The following is a 16,005-nucleotide window of genomic DNA, read 5'->3' as shown; positions in this document are numbered from 1 at the left end:
GGCTGGCCTCGCTCCCCCGTTGGCCCGGACGGCCGCCCGCTGGCGCAGAGCACCGCGTCGGGCCAAGGGCATCGGTGTCCGCGTCGGCGTCGGGTCCCAGCCAGCCGAGCGGCGACGCGCCCAGGCCCGCCGTCAGGATGGCCGAGCGGTCTAAGGCGCTGCGTTCAGGTCGCAGTCTCCCCTGGAGGCGTGGGTTCGAATCCCACTCCTGACAAGCCAGCCTTTTTTGGCCCGCCCAACAAATGCTGCACCCGGCCCGTCCCAGGCCTGGACAACACCCTACCGCCTCACACTCCGCTCCTGCCTCGCACTCTTGCCAGCTCCCCAGACTCCGGCCCCCTCGACGCGACACCCACACGACGCCTCTCCCACGCAGGACCTCCTCAGCCACAGCCGCTCTTCCTGCTCAGTCCTGTGCGCCGGCCTCACAGAAACAGCCCAGGGGGAACCCTCTGGAAACTGGCGTTCAGGACACACGCCCTCCTCGCCTTCGCAGTGCAGGCCTTCGCGGCACTTCTTTCACCACCCCCCCTTGGCGCCACAGCGCATGTTCACGCGAGAAGCCGCTGCCCCGGCCGGACCCAGCCACACCCCGGCGCGCTCCCTCAGACGGCTGTCCACGAGCCAGCAGCCACTCTGCCAAAGTGCTCCTCCTCACAGCCAACGCACCGGAGCGGGACCCTTCGGGAGAGCGGCCGGCAGGAGCGCAGAAGCCAGGCTCAGACACAGACACCGCTGGTCTTTGGCGCGGCGGCGGCGGCGGCGGCGGCGGCGGCGGCGGCGGCGGCGGCGGCGGCGGCGGCGGCGGCGGCGGCGCTCCCAGGCGCCCATGTCCCACACTCGCTGTCTCCTCACAGCCCGAGCTCCCATCCCCTCTCCAGCCTGCTGCCCGCCAACGCCCGGCACGAGCGAGAAAGCCAGGCGCCAGAGGGACTTTGGGCCAGGGCCGGCGGTCGCTGAGAGGAGCGTCCGAGCTCAGCCGCACCTGCCACGCGTCGCCTGCCCTGACTGGAATCCGGGCGCAGGCCAGGCTGGGTCCGGTTCCTGGCTTCCTCCGGCGACACTGACAGTCTGGCGGCGGCCCTGGACGGCAGATTCGGAAGCGCAGGTTGGGCCGAGTCCGCCTCCGTCCCTGCGTCCCTCCTTCCCTCCGACCGCGCCGCGCCGCGCCCTGGGGGTCCTCCCCGTTCCCCCGGAGCCTCTCCTTCAGGTCACTCACCGCCTCCTGCTCACGTGGAGCGGGTGTCCGTGGGCGAGCAGCGAGCCACCAGTGTCTGGCGGTTGGCGGCGAGCGCCGCTGGGGCGGCGTCGGGCGGCGGCGGCCATCGGTGCATGGGTGGTTCAGTGGTAGAATTCTCGCCTGCCACGCGGGAGGCCCGGGTTCAATTCCCGGCCCATGCAGCGACCCAGTCCCCTTTTGGTCTCGCAGCCCACAGCGGAGCTAGGCTTCCCCTCTCCCACGCTCAAGGCACCTGTCCTACCACAGCATGCTCCCACCCGCAGCCCACCGCCGCACCTTCCCTCTCCTGGCCTGCCCACGCCGGCGCCCCCTACCCTCCGTGGGACGAAAACTTTACCCCGAGAGCCAAGCCTCCGCGAACTGACACCTTGCGGGCTCAGCCACTCTCGCGCCCACCCACCTTCCTTGTCCCTTTTCTCTTTCTTACCCTGATCCCGCTGGGGTCACACGGCTCACTGGAAGGAACACCCTACACTGGCACCCGCTCGCCCCACCTCTTCACGTTTCACCGCGCTTCCCCGCTCTCTGCCTCACTCTCCCCACACTCTGAAAGTTACACAGTGTTTGCTCAACCAGGAACCGAAAAGCTGCCACCCCTGGGAGGGCCACATTGCACTCCCCAGGAGTGTCCCCAAAGCGTTATCCTGCATGAGGAATTCCAAAGAGGAATGCCACAATATCATGGCAGAGTGCACTCTATGTTCACTTTACGTCCCTCAGCCGAGACATTTGTCGAACACCCGCCCGCTCCCCCACCACTAAAACCACCATCACCACCAACACCCCAACAACAAGCACCACCCCCTCCCCTGAAGCCCTCCTCCCACCACTGGCACCCCACCTAGCGACACCAACCCCCAGCACCATCAAATCCTAATTTGTCAAGGGTTCTGCCCTTGCGTCAGTCCGTTTGGCCTCTTTTTTTTTTTTTGAATTTGCATTTTAATACAAGTCTAGTTGATTTACAGTATTGTGTTATTTTCAGGGGTACAGTAAACTGATTATCTTTTCAATACATGTGTATCTATACACATATATATCGTTCCTTTCCGTTACAGGTAATTACGAGACGTTGAATATACTTCTCGGTGCTGTACCGTAAATCCTGTTGTTCCTACCCGCTAACACCAGCTCCTAATTGATCCCTCCCCTACACTTTCCCCTTGGGTAACGGTAAGTTTGTTCTCTCTATCTGTGAATCTGTTTCTGTTCTGCACAGAGATTCACTTGTACTATTGTTTGGATTCCACATATATGTAGTTTTGTCCTTCTGTCTGACTTATTATACTAGGTTCAGTGCTGTCTAGGTCCATCCGTGTTGCTGCAAATGACAAGATCTCATGCTTTTTAATGGCTGAGTAATATTCCGTGAGATTGATTTTTAATACATTGAAAATATCTCTCTCTCACTCTATTTTTCTCTCTCTTATCTATTTGTGTATCTATCGATCTCTATCTATCCATCTATCTATCTAGCTAGCTAGCTACCTAGCTACCTACCTATCTATATCTCATATTTCCTTAAGCCAATCATCCACGGATTGACACCTGAGATTTTTTCCCCTGTCATGGCTATGGTCCACAGTGCTGCTATGAACACTGAGGTGTATGAATCTTTCCCAATTAGAGGTTTTGTGTTTTCCGCATACATACTCAGGAGGGGGACGGCTGGATCACATGGTAACTCTCCATTGGTGCCTTCATTGTTGTTTTCGTTGTCGTTGAAGTGTAGTCGATTTCTAAGACCGTATTAGTTTCAAGTATACAGCAAAGTGATTCGGTTTAGTATGTATACTGTAGTTTCAGATTATTTTCCATTATAGGGTATTCCAGGACATTGAAGATCGTTCCCTGTGTTATTCAGCAAGTCCGTGTTGCTTCTCTATTTTATACGCAGTAGCGTGTTTCTGTTAACCCCATACTCCTAACTGATCCCTCCACTCTTCCCTTTCCCCATGCGTAACCGTCAGTTGGTTATCGATGTCTGCGGAGTGTGTTTCTGTTTTGTACATAGACAGATGTCTATTACGTTTTAGATTCCACCTGGAAGTGGATATCATATAATATTTATCTTGCTCCATATCTGACTTACTTCACATAGTGTGATAGACTCTAGGTCCATTCATGTGGCAGCGAATGACAATATTTCATCCTTCTTTGTGGCTGAGTAATATGCTATGGTAGGTTTATACAGCGCATCTTCTTAAGTCCACCGTCCGCTCATGGGCCCTTGGGTTCATTCTGGGTCTCGGCTATTGCAAATAGTGCTGCTAGGAAGGTCCTGGAGGAGGGGGGCGGTGCCTGCATCTTTTCGAAGTAGAGGTTTCATCTTTCCCACGTACGTACCCAGCAGTGGGGTTGCTGGATCATATGGTAGCTCTCCTTTGGTGCCTTCATTGTTGTTGTCGTTGTCGTTGAAGTGTAGTTGATTTCCGCTCCTGTATTAGGTCGGGTGTACAGCACAGTGGTTCGGTTTGTATGTATATTGTATTTTCAGATTAGTTTCCTTCATAGGGTATTCCAGGATATTGAAGATCGCTGCCTGTGTTATTCAGCAGGTCCGTGTTGCTTCTCTATTTTATACACAGTAGCGTGTATCTGTTAATCCCACACTCCTAACTGATCCCTCCACCCTTCCCTTTCCCCTCGCATAACCGTCAGTTGGTTTTCGATGTCCGTGGAGTGTGTTTCTGTTTTGTCCACAGATTCATGTCTATTATGTTTTAGATTCCACCCGGAAGTGATATTATATAACATTTATCTTTCTCAGTCTGACTTCCTTCACGTAGTTTGATGGACTCTAGATCCATCCATGTGGCCTCAAATGACAATATGTCATCCTTCTTTATGGCTGAGTAATATTCTACGGTATATTTATGCAACGCATCTTTTTAGGTCCATCGTCCACTCATGGGCCCTTGGGTTCATTCTGGGTCTCAGCTATTGCAAACAGTGCTGCTAGGAACGTGGACGAGGGGGGCGGTGCTTGTATCTTCTCGAAGAGGAGGTTGCATCCTTCCCACATGTATAGCCTGCAGTGGGGTTGCTGGATCATGTAGTAGCTCTCCTTTGTGGCCTCTTTACATCTCGACTCCATCCTCACCTGCCACTCTCCCCAACCCACATCCCCTCAGCTCCAAACCCCGCCACACACCCTGCCACACACACACAGAAACACACAGACACACACACACAGACACACACACACACACACACACACACACACACACACCTGAGACTTGACGGATTGAAAGTGTTTCCTGTTGAGAGATTATCTGTGTCTCTGGGGCTGTAGAATGCCCCACTCAATTTAGACCTCGCCTAGCCCCAGTCTCCTACTCTTGTTTCTGTCCTTCCCTTGCCTGTTTCCTACCCTGCTGCCCCAGCCCCAGCCCACTGGTTAGCCTGACCACCTCAAAGCACAGGCCACCTGTCTCGCCCTCTCACCCACCGCCCCGCTGGGGTCCTCTCCCACCATCGTCCTCGTACCACAGCCCACTCACCCGCCTCTGCCACCCCCCCCCCCCGCTTGCTATCTGCCCTACGTCGAAGACTCCAGGCTCGCTCCCCTCTACCCGCCACCAGCCCCTAGTACCCCAGCCCCTCTCTCACGCATCCTGTGCAGAAGACTCACTTCCACCACTCCTGGCCTCCCACGGGCTCCTCAGACCCACTCCTACTCCATGGCCACCCTCTTCCCTACATCGGTCCCACCCGCACACCGCACGCAATTGGGGGGCCAAGGGCAACCGCGGGCCCAAGCTTCGGCAGAGCCCCTGCCTGAGTGGCCAACTACTCTCCTAGCCAGTTCCCCGCAAGCCCCACACCTCTCCTTCGCACCTGCGCTCCACCCAGTGCCCTGGACTCGTCCTGCCACCTCCCAACCCGAGGCTCAAGGCTGGCCCTTCTCTATGGGGTCGTCTGGCTCCGTTCCCTAACCCTCGTGGGGTGGCCCCCAACCACGGCAACAAACACCTTCACCCCGTACTCTCACCCACCCACACTCACCCCGAACACACCCACAAGGGCGGTGACGAAAGCGCCTGCGGTGATGGAATGCACCCATATGCCGACAGGGGCTCCCTTCCACAGGGCAACCGGCTTGGTCTAAATCCAGCGACTCTACTGCCGCCGCCAAATGCTGCAGCTCATCGGCTGTCCACTCTGCCTCTGAAGGAAACAAGCTGTGAACCGCACACCAAACCCTTTGCTGACAGACGCGCCCAAGCCTGGCCTGTGATTTACCATGGCCAGAATCCATAGGAAAGGTGAAGACAGGCTGAAGAGAGGGATGGAGTCCATCCAATAATAGATCGTAACGTGGGAATGGGGAATATTAGAAGTCAGAGCTAGGTGAGGGGTGCGTGTGTGTGTGTGTGTGACTCTGGTGTGTGTGTGTGTGTGTGTGTGTGTGTGTGTGTGTGTGTTTGCTGGTAGTGGAGGGGGTGGTACCGTCGGTAACATTCTTGCCTCTCTGTGACAGGACTGAGAGTACCGGGAATGCAATCCGAATACCATGTTGGCTGGTAGTGCACCCTGCCACGCATCTGTCTCCACACCCTCCCACTTGCATAGCTAAGGTTTCCCGGACGGTATCCGGTTTCTGCCTGCTTTCTCACCTCCACTGCCCTTTCGTCCAACTACAAGCACGTGGCCAGATGCCTTTTCACACCTCCGCCTCCCGGCAGCCTGTCTGCTCCCCTGCGCGGTTCAAGACCACCGCGTCCTTGAAGCCCAACGACAGGCCCACGGGCTTCGAGGGCAGTCCAGGACCTGGCACGCAGCAGGTAAGCCATCGAGGCTGGTCGCTGGCTTGAAAGGAGACGTAAGGGACGGCCAGTCCCGGCAAGTGGCCCAACTTGGAGATGGAGGGCCCTCTCCCGCGCCTTCCGCTTTCCGTCGACGCGGCCACCAGTGATGCCGCCAACCACCACCACCGTCGCCGCCGGCACAACCTGCAGCGCCATCGCCGGCACCCTGTCCACCACGGTCACCAGCACCGTCACCAGCGGCACCACCAGCACCACCAGCACCACCAGCACAAGCAGCAGCACCACCGCCTGAGCTGGGAAGAGAGGGTGGCTTGTCAGCCGCGAGGATTGTGGTGGCAGAAGTAGTGCCGCTTGACAGTCCAAGCACGCTCGTGACCACGGCTGCGCCGGCCAGTCGTGTTTGGGGCTGGGGCAAGCGTCGGAGCAGGAGGAGTCGCCGAAGGCCTCGAGTGGGTGGGACGCCGAAGGCCTCGAGTGGGTGGGACGCCGAAGGCCTCGAGTGGGTGGGCGCGCGAGGCCAAAAGGTTTGGCGGGGCACGAGGGTGGAGGTTGCACGCCAGGGCCTGGGGCTGCAGGTGGAGGGTACCGGGTGGCTCTTGTCGGGGCGCGGAGGTCACGAGGAGGGGGAGAAGGAGCGGACGAGTTGGCTTGGCGCGTGGGCTAAAAGGGAGGTGGTGGTGGGGTGGGGGCGGAGTGTTTGTGGACGCGCTGGGGAGGTTGGTAGGCGGCGAGGAAGAAGAAATGCTTCCCTGACCGGGAATCGAACCCGGGCCGCGGCGGTGAGAGCGCCGAATCCTAACCACTAGACCACCAGGGAGCGTCGGGCTCCGCGTCTGGCCCGCCTCTGCTCGACCCAGCCACTGGGCGCTGCCTTGGCGCCAAGGCCCGGCCTTTCCACGTCCAGCCGCCCTCCGCCCCCGGCAAGCCACGTGCCCTAGCGTTCTTCCTGCTTGCTGGCACCCTCAAAACACTGCGCGCCTCCTCCTCGCACACGCGCGAGAAGCCGCAGGCCACCTAGCTCCCTCTTTTCTGCGCCCAGCTTCCAGTTCTCCCTCACGGGCCCAGGGAAGGAGGGCCGGCCGTGGAGCTCGGCAAAAGATGGGCCCGCTGCGTTGGCCGGGAATCGAACCCGGGTCAACTGCTTGGAAGGCAGCTATGCTCACCACTATACCACCAACGCCGCACAGCCCGGGCCGCCCCGACACGCCGGCCCCGGGCTCGCCGGAGCGCAGTCTCGCCGCCGCTGCCGCTGCCCCTGCGGCGGCCGGGCGCGGCCCTGCCCCGACGCCCCGTCCGCCAGCAGCTCTGCGCTGCCTCAGGCGCCACCGACGGTCTCCCCGGGCGCCTCAGCCGCGCCAGCCCTACGCAGCTGCCCTCGCCCACGGCCCGACCGCTTCTGGGGCTGGGGGGGGGGGTGAGGTGGGGGGGTGCGCGCTGCCGCTGCCTTGCTGCTGCCGGGCCCTCGGCTGCACGCCGCGGCCCGCGGCCCTCCTCCCTCCCCGGGCACACGACCTCTGGTTCCCGGCTCGCCAAAGCCCTTCTCCGACGGGTGTTGGGCGAGGCCACTCCCCCGCACCGAAAGGAGACGGGACTCATCCGCCCCACACCCGCCCCGGCAGCCGTGAAGCTGTGCAGGTGTGCGTCGCGTCGCAAGGAGCCCACTGCGGCAGCCACTGTGGGCGGGCCGCAATGTCGTCGGGCGCTTGTGGGGTCGACAGGAGGCCCTCGCTCGGCCGTGGCGCCCGAGCGCCCGAGCGCCCGGCGAGGAGGACGGGCAAGGGGTTGCAGGGGTGGAGGGCTGGAGGCGGTTGAGGGTGGGCAGGCCCCGCTGGAGGGCGGAGGGACGAGAAGAAGGGCCCTTGGGGCCAGGCGGCTGGACAGAGAGCGGCGCCAGCCACCAAAAAGGGGCGTGTTGCCTCCCCGTCGGGGAATCGAACCCCGGTCTCCCGCGTGACAGGCGGGGATACTCACCACTATACTAACGAGGACGGCGGCGGCCTCCTGGGCGCCCGACCGCTCTCCGGCTGCCTGCAGACGCCTACCCACACCCCTCCCCCACCCCGTCCTCGGACCCCCGCCCACCACGGGCGCCCGCCACGTGCCCGACCCGACCCGACACCACACCAAACGCGTCATCCAAGGAGGCAGCCCGGGACCCCGCCAGGGACCCGGATCCGCGTGGCGCTGGAAACTCCCAGTGCGCGCCGCCTATAGCCCCCGACGCCAGGATCGCGCCGGGAGGAGGGGCCCGAGGGGGCCGGAGAGCGCAAGCAAGGCTGTGAGGAGGAGGTGGGCGCTCGCCGTGCCACGTCCCGGGAGAAGAGGCGGAGGGGTGGGCGCGGCCGGCGGCAGAAGCTGGCCGGACGCGGCCCGGCTGGGTCCCGGGCCAGGGGTGGGCGAGGGGGCGGCGGCGGCGAGCCGGGCGCGCCGGCTGGCCTCGCTCCCCCGTTGGCCCGGACGGCCGCCCGCTGGCGCAGAGCACCGCGTCGGGCCAAGGGCATCGGTGTCCGCGTCGGCGTCGGGTCCCAGCCAGCCGAGCGGCGACGCGCCCAGGCCCGCCGTCAGGATGGCCGAGCGGTCTAAGGCGCTGCGTTCAGGTCGCAGTCTCCCCTGGAGGCGTGGGTTCGAATCCCACTCCTGACAAGCCAGCCTTTTTTGGCCCGCCCAACAAATGCTGCACCCGGCCCGTCCCAGGCCTGGACAACACCCTACCGCCTCACACTCCGCTCCTGCCTCGCACTCTTGCCAGCTCCCCAGACTCCGGCCCCCTCGACGCGACACCCACACGACGCCTCTCCCACGCAGGACCTCCTCAGCCACAGCCGCTCTTCCTGCTCAGTCCTGTGCGCCGGCCTCACAGAAACAGCCCAGGGGGAACCCTCTGGAAACTGGCGTTCAGGACACACGCCCTCCTCGCCTTCGCAGTGCAGGCCTTCGCGGCACTTCTTTCACCACCCCCCCTTGGCGCCACAGCGCATGTTCACGCGAGAAGCCGCTGCCCCGGCCGGACCCAGCCACACCCCGGCGCGCTCCCTCAGACGGCTGTCCACGAGCCAGCAGCCACTCTGCCAAAGTGCTCCTCCTCACAGCCAACGCACCGGAGCGGGACCCTTCGGGAGAGCGGCCGGCAGGAGCGCAGAAGCCAGGCTCAGACACAGACACCGCTGGTCTTTGGCGCGGCGGCGGCGGCGGCGGCGGCGGCGGCGGCGGCGGCGGCGGCGGCGGCGGCGGCGGCGGCGGCGGCGGCGGCGGCGGCGGCGGCGGCGGCGGCGCTCCCAGGCGCCCATGTCCCACACTCGCTGTCTCCTCACAGCCCGAGCTCCCATCCCCTCTCCAGCCTGCTGCCCGCCAACGCCCGGCACGAGCGAGAAAGCCAGGCGCCAGAGGGACTTTGGGCCAGGGCCGGCGGTCGCTGAGAGGAGCGTCCGAGCTCAGCCGCACCTGCCACGCGTCGCCTGCCCTGACTGGAATCCGGGCGCAGGCCAGGCTGGGTCCGGTTCCTGGCTTCCTCCGGCGACACTGACAGTCTGGCGGCGGCCCTGGACGGCAGATTCGGAAGCGCAGGTTGGGCCGAGTCCGCCTCCGTCCCTGCGTCCCTCCTTCCCTCCGACCGCGCCGCGCCGCGCCCTGGGGGTCCTCCCCGTTCCCCCGGAGCCTCTCCTTCAGGTCACTCACCGCCTCCTGCTCACGTGGAGCGGGTGTCCGTGGGCGAGCAGCGAGCCACCAGTGTCTGGCGGTTGGCGGCGAGCGCCGCTGGGGCGGCGTCGGGCGGCGGCGGCCATCGGTGCATGGGTGGTTCAGTGGTAGAATTCTCGCCTGCCACGCGGGAGGCCCGGGTTCGATTCCCGGCCCATGCAGCGACCCAGTCCCCTTTTGGTCTCGCAGCCCACAGCGGAGCTAGGCTTCCCCTCTCCCACGCTCAAGGCACCTGTCCTACCACAGCATGCTCCCACCCGCAGCCCACCGCCGCACCTTCCCTCTCCTGGCCTGCCCACGCCGGCGCCCCCTACCCTCCGTGGGACGAAAACTTTACCCCGAGAGCCAAGCCTCCGCGAACTGACACCTTGCGGGCTCAGCCACTCTCGCGCCCACCCACCTTCCTTGTCCCTTTTCTCTTTCTTACCCTGATCCCGCTGGGGTCACACGGCTCACTGGAAGGAACACCCTACACTGGCACCCGCTCGCCCCACCTCTTCACGTTTCACCGCGCTTCCCCGCTCTCTGCCTCACTCTCCCCACACTCTGAAAGTTACACAGTGTTTGCTCAACCAGGAACCGAAAAGCTGCCACCCCTGGGAGGGCCACATTGCACTCCCCAGGAGTGTCCCCAAAGCGTTATCCTGCATGAGGAATTCCAAAGAGGAATGCCACAATATCATGGCAGAGTGCACTCTGTGTTCACTTTACGTCCCTCAGCCGAGACATTTGTCGAACACCCGCCCGCTCCCCCACCACTAAAACCACCATCACCACCAACACCCCAACAACAAGCACCACCCCCTCCCCTGAAGCCCTCCTCCCACCACTGGCACCCCACCTAGCGACACCAACCCCCAGCACCATCAAATCCTAATTTGTCAAGGGTTCTGCCCTTGCGTCAGTCCGTTTGGCCTCTTTTTTTTTTTTTTTGAATTTGCATTTTAATACAAGTCTAGTTGATTTACAGTATTGTGTTATTTTCAGGGGTACAGTAAACTGATTATCTTTTCAATACATGTGTATCTATACACATATATATCGTTCCTTTCCGTTACAGGTAATTACGAGACGTTGAATATACTTCTCGGTGCTGTACCGTAAATCCTGTTGTTCCTACCCGCTAACACCAGCTCCTAATTGATCCCTCCCCTACACTTTCCCCTTGGGTAACGGTAAGTTTGTTCTCTCTATCTGTGAATCTGTTTCTGTTCTGCACAGAGATTCACTTGTACTATTGTTTGGATTCCACATATATGTAGTTTTGTCCTTCTGTCTGACTTATTATACTAGGTTCAGTGCTGTCTAGGTCCATCCGTGTTGCTGCAAATGACAAGATCTCATGCTTTTTAGTGGCTGAGTAATATTCCGTGAGATTGATTTTTAATACATTGAAAATATCTCTCTCTCACTCTATTTTTCTCTCTCTTATCTATTTGTGTATCTATCGATCTCTATCTATCCATCTATCTATCTAGCTAGCTAGCTACCTAGCTACCTACCTATCTATATCTCATATTTCCTTAAGCCAATCATCCACGGATTGACACCTGAGATTTTTTCCCCTGTCATGGCTATGGTCCACAGTGCTGCTATGAACACTGAGGTGTATGAATCTTTCCCAATTAGAGGTTTTGTGTTTTCCGCATACATACTCAGGAGGGGGACGGCTGGATCACATGGTAACTCTCCATTGGTGCCTTCATTGTTGTTTTCGTTGTCGTTGAAGTGTAGTCGATTTCTAAGACCGTATTAGTTTCAAGTATACAGCAAAGTGATTCGGTTTAGTATGTATACTGTAGTTTCAGATTATTTTCCATTATAGGGTATTCCAGGACATTGAAGATCGTTCCCTGTGTTATTCAGCAAGTCCGTGTTGCTTCTCTATTTTATACGCAGTAGCGTGTTTCTGTTAACCCCATACTCCTAACTGATCCCTCCACTCTTCCCTTTCCCCATGCGTAACCGTCAGTTGGTTATCGATGTCTGCGGAGTGTGTTTCTGTTTTGTACATAGACAGATGTCTATTACGTTTTAGATTCCACCTGGAAGTGGATATCATATAATATTTATCTTGCTCCATATCTGACTTACTTCACATAGTGTGATAGACTCTAGGTCCATTCATGTGGCAGCGAATGACAATATTTCATCCTTCTTTGTGGCTGAGTAATATGCTATGGTAGGTTTATACAGCGCATCTTCTTAAGTCCACCGTCCGCTCATGGGCCCTTGGGTTCATTCTGGGTCTCGGCTATTGCAAATAGTGCTGCTAGGAAGGTCCTGGAGGAGGGGGGCGGTGCCTGCATCTTTTCGAAGTAGAGGTTTCATCTTTCCCACGTACGTACCCAGCAGTGGGGTTGCTGGATCATATGGTAGCTCTCCTTTGGTGCCTTCATTGTTGTTGTCGTTGTCGTTGAAGTGTAGTTGATTTCCGCTCCTGTATTAGGTCGGGTGTACAGCACAGTGGTTCGGTTTGTATGTATATTGTATTTTCAGATTAGTTTCCTTCATAGGGTATTCCAGGATATTGAAGATCGCTGCCTGTGTTATTCAGCAGGTCCGTGTTGCTTCTCTATTTTATACACAGTAGCGTGTATCTGTTAATCCCACACTCCTAACTGATCCCTCCACCCTTCCCTTTCCCCTCGCATAACCGTCAGTTGGTTTTCGATGTCCGTGGAGTGTGTTTCTGTTTTGTCCACAGATTCATGTCTATTATGTTTTAGATTCCACCCGGAAGTGATATTATATAACATTTATCTTTCTCAGTCTGACTTCCTTCACGTAGTTTGATGGACTCTAGATCCATCCATGTGGCCTCAAATGACAATATGTCATCCTTCTTTATGGCTGAGTAATATTCTACGGTATATTTATGCAACGCATCTTTTTAGGTCCATCGTCCACTCATGGGCCCTTGGGTTCATTCTGGGTCTCAGCTATTGCAAACAGTGCTGCTAGGAACGTGGACGAGGGGGGCGGTGCTTGTATCTTCTCGAAGAGGAGGTTGCATCCTTCCCACATGTATAGCCTGCAGTGGGGTTGCTGGATCATGTAGTAGCTCTCCTTTGTGGCCTCTTTACATCTCGACTCCATCCTCACCTGCCACTCTCCCCAACCCACATCCCCTCAGCTCCAAACCCCGCCACACACCCTGCCACACACACACAGAAACACACAGACACACACACACAGACACACACACACACACACACACACACACACACACACACCTGAGACTTGACGGATTGAAAGTGTTTCCTGTTGAGAGATTATCTGTGTCTCTGGGGCTGTAGAATGCCCCACTCAATTTAGACCTCGCCTAGCCCCAGTCTCCTACTCTTGTTTCTGTCCTTCCCTTGCCTGTTTCCTACCCTGCTGCCCCAGCCCCAGCCCACTGGTTAGCCTGACCACCTCAAAGCACAGGCCACCTGTCTCGCCCTCTCACCCACCGCCCCGCTGGGGTCCTCTCCCACCATCGTCCTCGTACCACAGCCCACTCACCCGCCTCTGCCACCCCCCCCCCCGCTTGCTATCTGCCCTACGTCGAAGACTCCAGGCTCGCTCCCCTCTACCCGCCACCAGCCCCTAGTACCCCAGCCCCTCTCTCACGCATCCTGTGCAGAAGACTCACTTCCACCACTCCTGGCCTCCCACGGGCTCCTCAGACCCACTCCTACTCCATGGCCACCCTCTTCCCTACATCGGTCCCACCCGCACACCGCACGCAATTGGGGGGCCAAGGGCAACCGCGGGCCCAAGCTTCGGCAGAGCCCCTGCCTGAGTGGCCAACTACTCTCCTAGCCAGTTCCCCGCAAGCCCCACACCTCTCCTTCGCACCTGCGCTCCACCCAGTGCCCTGGACTCGTCCTGCCACCTCCCAACCCGAGGCTCAAGGCTGGCCCTTCTCTATGGGGTCGTCTGGCTCCGTTCCCTAACCCTCGTGGGGTGGCCCCCAACCACGGCAACAAACACCTTCACCCCGTACTCTCACCCACCCACACTCACCCCGAACACACCCACAAGGGCGGTGACGAAAGCGCCTGCGGTGATGGAATGCACCCATATGCCGACAGGGGCTCCCTTCCACAGGGCAACCGGCTTGGTCTAAATCCAGCGACTCTACTGCCGCCGCCAAATGCTGCAGCTCATCGGCTGTCCACTCTGCCTCTGAAGGAAACAAGCTGTGAACCGCACACCAAACCCTTTGCTGACAGACGCGCCCAAGCCTGGCCTGTGATTTACCATGGCCAGAATCCATAGGAAAGGTGAAGACAGGCTGAAGAGAGGGATGGAGTCCATCCAATAATAGATCGTAACGTGGGAATGGGGAATAATAGAAGTCAGAGCTAGGTGAGGGGTGCGTGTGTGTGTGTGTGTGACTCTGGTGTGTGTGTGTGTGTGTGTGTGTGTGTGTGTGTGTGTGTTTGCTGGTAGTGGAGGGGGTGGTACCGTCGGTAACATTCTTGCCTCTCTGTGACAGGACTGAGAGTACCGGGAATGCAATCCGAATACCATGTTGGCTGGTAGTGCACCCTGCCACGCATCTGTCTCCACACCCTCCCACTTGCATAGCTAAGGTTTCCCGGACGGTATCCGGTTTCTGCCTGCTTTCTCACCTCCACTGCCCTTTCGTCCAACTACAAGCACGTGGCCAGATGCCTTTTCACACCTCCGCCTCCCGGCAGCCTGTCTGCTCCCCTGCGCGGTTCAAGACCACCGCGTCCTTGAAGCCCAACGACAGGCCCACGGGCTTCGAGGGCAGTCCAGGACCTGGCACGCAGCAGGTAAGCCATCGAGGCTGGTCGCTGGCTTGAAAGGAGACGTAAGGGACGGCCAGTCCCGGCAAGTGGCCCAACTTGGAGATGGAGGGCCCTCTCCCGCGCCTTCCGCTTTCCGTCGACGCGGCCACCAGTGATGCCGCCAACCACCACCACCGTCGCCGCCGGCACAACCTGCAGCGCCATCGCCGGCACCCTGTCCACCACGGTCACCAGCACCGTCACCAGCGGCACCACCAGCACCACCAGCACCACCAGCACAAGCAGCAGCACCACCGCCTGAGCTGGGAAGAGAGGGTGGCTTGTCAGCCGCGAGGATTGTGGTGGCAGAAGTAGTGCCGCTTGACAGTCCAAGCACGCTCGTGACCACGGCTGCGCCGGCCAGTCGTGTTTGGGGCTGGGGCAAGCGTCGGAGCAGGAGGAGTCGCCGAAGGCCTCGAGTGGGTGGGACGCCGAAGGCCTCGAGTGGGTGGGACGCCGAAGGCCTCGAGTGGGTGGGCGCGCGAGGCCAAAAGGTTTGGCGGGGCACGAGGGTGGAGGTTGCACGCCAGGGCCTGGGGCTGCAGGTGGAGGGTACCGGGTGGCTCTTGTCGGGGCGCGGAGGTCACGAGGAGGGGGAGAAGGAGCGGACGAGTTGGCTTGGCGCGTGGGCTAAAAGGGAGGTGGTGGTGGGGTGGGGGCGGAGTGTTTGTGGACGCGCTGGGGAGGTTGGTAGGCGGCGAGGAAGAAGAAATGCTTCCCTGACCGGGAATCGAACCCGGGCCGCGGCGGTGAGAGCGCCGAATCCTAACCACTAGACCACCAGGGAGCGTCGGGCTCCGCGTCTGGCCCGCCTCTGCTCGACCCAGCCACTGGGCGCTGCCTTGGCGCCAAGGCCCGGCCTTTCCACGTCCAGCCGCCCTCCGCCCCCGGCAAGCCACGTGCCCTAGCGTTCTTCCTGCTTGCTGGCACCCTCAAAACACTGCGCGCCTCCTCCTCGCACACGCGCGAGAAGCCGCAGGCCACCTAGCTCCCTCTTTTCTGCGCCCAGCTTCCAGTTCTCCCTCACGGGCCCAGGGAAGGAGGGCCGGCCGTGGAGCTCGGCAAAAGATGGGCCCGCTGCGTTGGCCGGGAATCGAACCCGGGTCAACTGCTTGGAAGGCAGCTATGCTCACCACTATACCACCAACGCCGCACAGCCCGGGCCGCCCCGACACGCCGGCCCCGGGCTCGCCGGAGCGCAGTCTCGCCGCCGCTGCCGCTGCCCCTGCGGCGGCCGGGCGCGGCCCTGCCCCGACGCCCCGTCCGCCAGCAGCTCTGCGCTGCCTCAGGCGCCACCGACGGTCTCCCCGGGCGCCTCAGCCGCGCCAGCCCTACGCAGCTGCCCTCGCCCACGGCCCGACCGCTTCTGGGGCTGGGGGGGGGGTGAGGTGGGGGGGTGCGCGCTGCCGCTGCCTTGCTGCTGCCGGGCCCTCGGCTGCACGCCGCGGCCCGCGGCCCTCCTCCCTCCCCGGGCACACGACCTCTGGTTCCC

At 60.2% G+C, this 16,005-nt stretch overlaps 9 non-coding genes across 9 annotated transcripts; 4 read left to right on the top strand and 5 right to left on the bottom strand.

Annotated features, from left to right (window-relative positions):
• The first annotated feature begins 131 nt into the window (after nt 1–131).
• TRNAL-CAG (transfer RNA leucine (anticodon CAG)) lies at nt 132–214 on the top strand. Its single transcript has one exon. It is a non-coding gene; the product is annotated as a tRNA-Leu (tRNA).
• A 1,116-nt stretch (nt 215–1,330) lies between these two features.
• TRNAG-GCC (transfer RNA glycine (anticodon GCC)) lies at nt 1,331–1,401 on the top strand. Its single transcript has one exon. It is a non-coding gene; the product is annotated as a tRNA-Gly (tRNA).
• A 5,356-nt stretch (nt 1,402–6,757) lies between these two features.
• Nucleotides 6,758–6,829, bottom strand: TRNAE-CUC (transfer RNA glutamic acid (anticodon CUC)). The gene has a single exon. It is a non-coding gene; the product is annotated as a tRNA-Glu (tRNA).
• Nucleotides 6,830–7,120: 291 nt separating this feature from the next.
• Nucleotides 7,121–7,192, bottom strand: TRNAG-UCC (transfer RNA glycine (anticodon UCC)). Its single transcript has one exon. It is a non-coding gene; the product is annotated as a tRNA-Gly (tRNA).
• Nucleotides 7,193–7,928: 736 nt separating this feature from the next.
• On the bottom strand, nt 7,929–8,000 carry TRNAD-GUC (transfer RNA aspartic acid (anticodon GUC)). Its single transcript has one exon. It is a non-coding gene; the product is annotated as a tRNA-Asp (tRNA).
• Nucleotides 8,001–8,572: 572 nt separating this feature from the next.
• Nucleotides 8,573–8,655, top strand: TRNAL-CAG (transfer RNA leucine (anticodon CAG)). Its single transcript has one exon. It is a non-coding gene; the product is annotated as a tRNA-Leu (tRNA).
• Nucleotides 8,656–9,798: 1,143 nt separating this feature from the next.
• TRNAG-GCC (transfer RNA glycine (anticodon GCC)) lies at nt 9,799–9,869 on the top strand. The gene has a single exon. It is a non-coding gene; the product is annotated as a tRNA-Gly (tRNA).
• Nucleotides 9,870–15,228: 5,359 nt separating this feature from the next.
• On the bottom strand, nt 15,229–15,300 carry TRNAE-CUC (transfer RNA glutamic acid (anticodon CUC)). Its single transcript has one exon. It is a non-coding gene; the product is annotated as a tRNA-Glu (tRNA).
• Nucleotides 15,301–15,591: 291 nt separating this feature from the next.
• TRNAG-UCC (transfer RNA glycine (anticodon UCC)) lies at nt 15,592–15,663 on the bottom strand. The gene has a single exon. It is a non-coding gene; the product is annotated as a tRNA-Gly (tRNA).
• Nucleotides 15,664–16,005: the final 342 nt, after the last annotated feature.

This window comes from Vicugna pacos, chromosome 21 (assembly GCF_048564905.1).
Source record: "Vicugna pacos chromosome 21, VicPac4, whole genome shotgun sequence".
Taxonomy (NCBI): Eukaryota; Metazoa; Chordata; class Mammalia; order Artiodactyla; family Camelidae; genus Vicugna; species Vicugna pacos.
The sequence above is the reverse complement of the archived record's forward strand: the minus strand, read 5'-3'. Positions and strand labels throughout refer to the sequence as shown.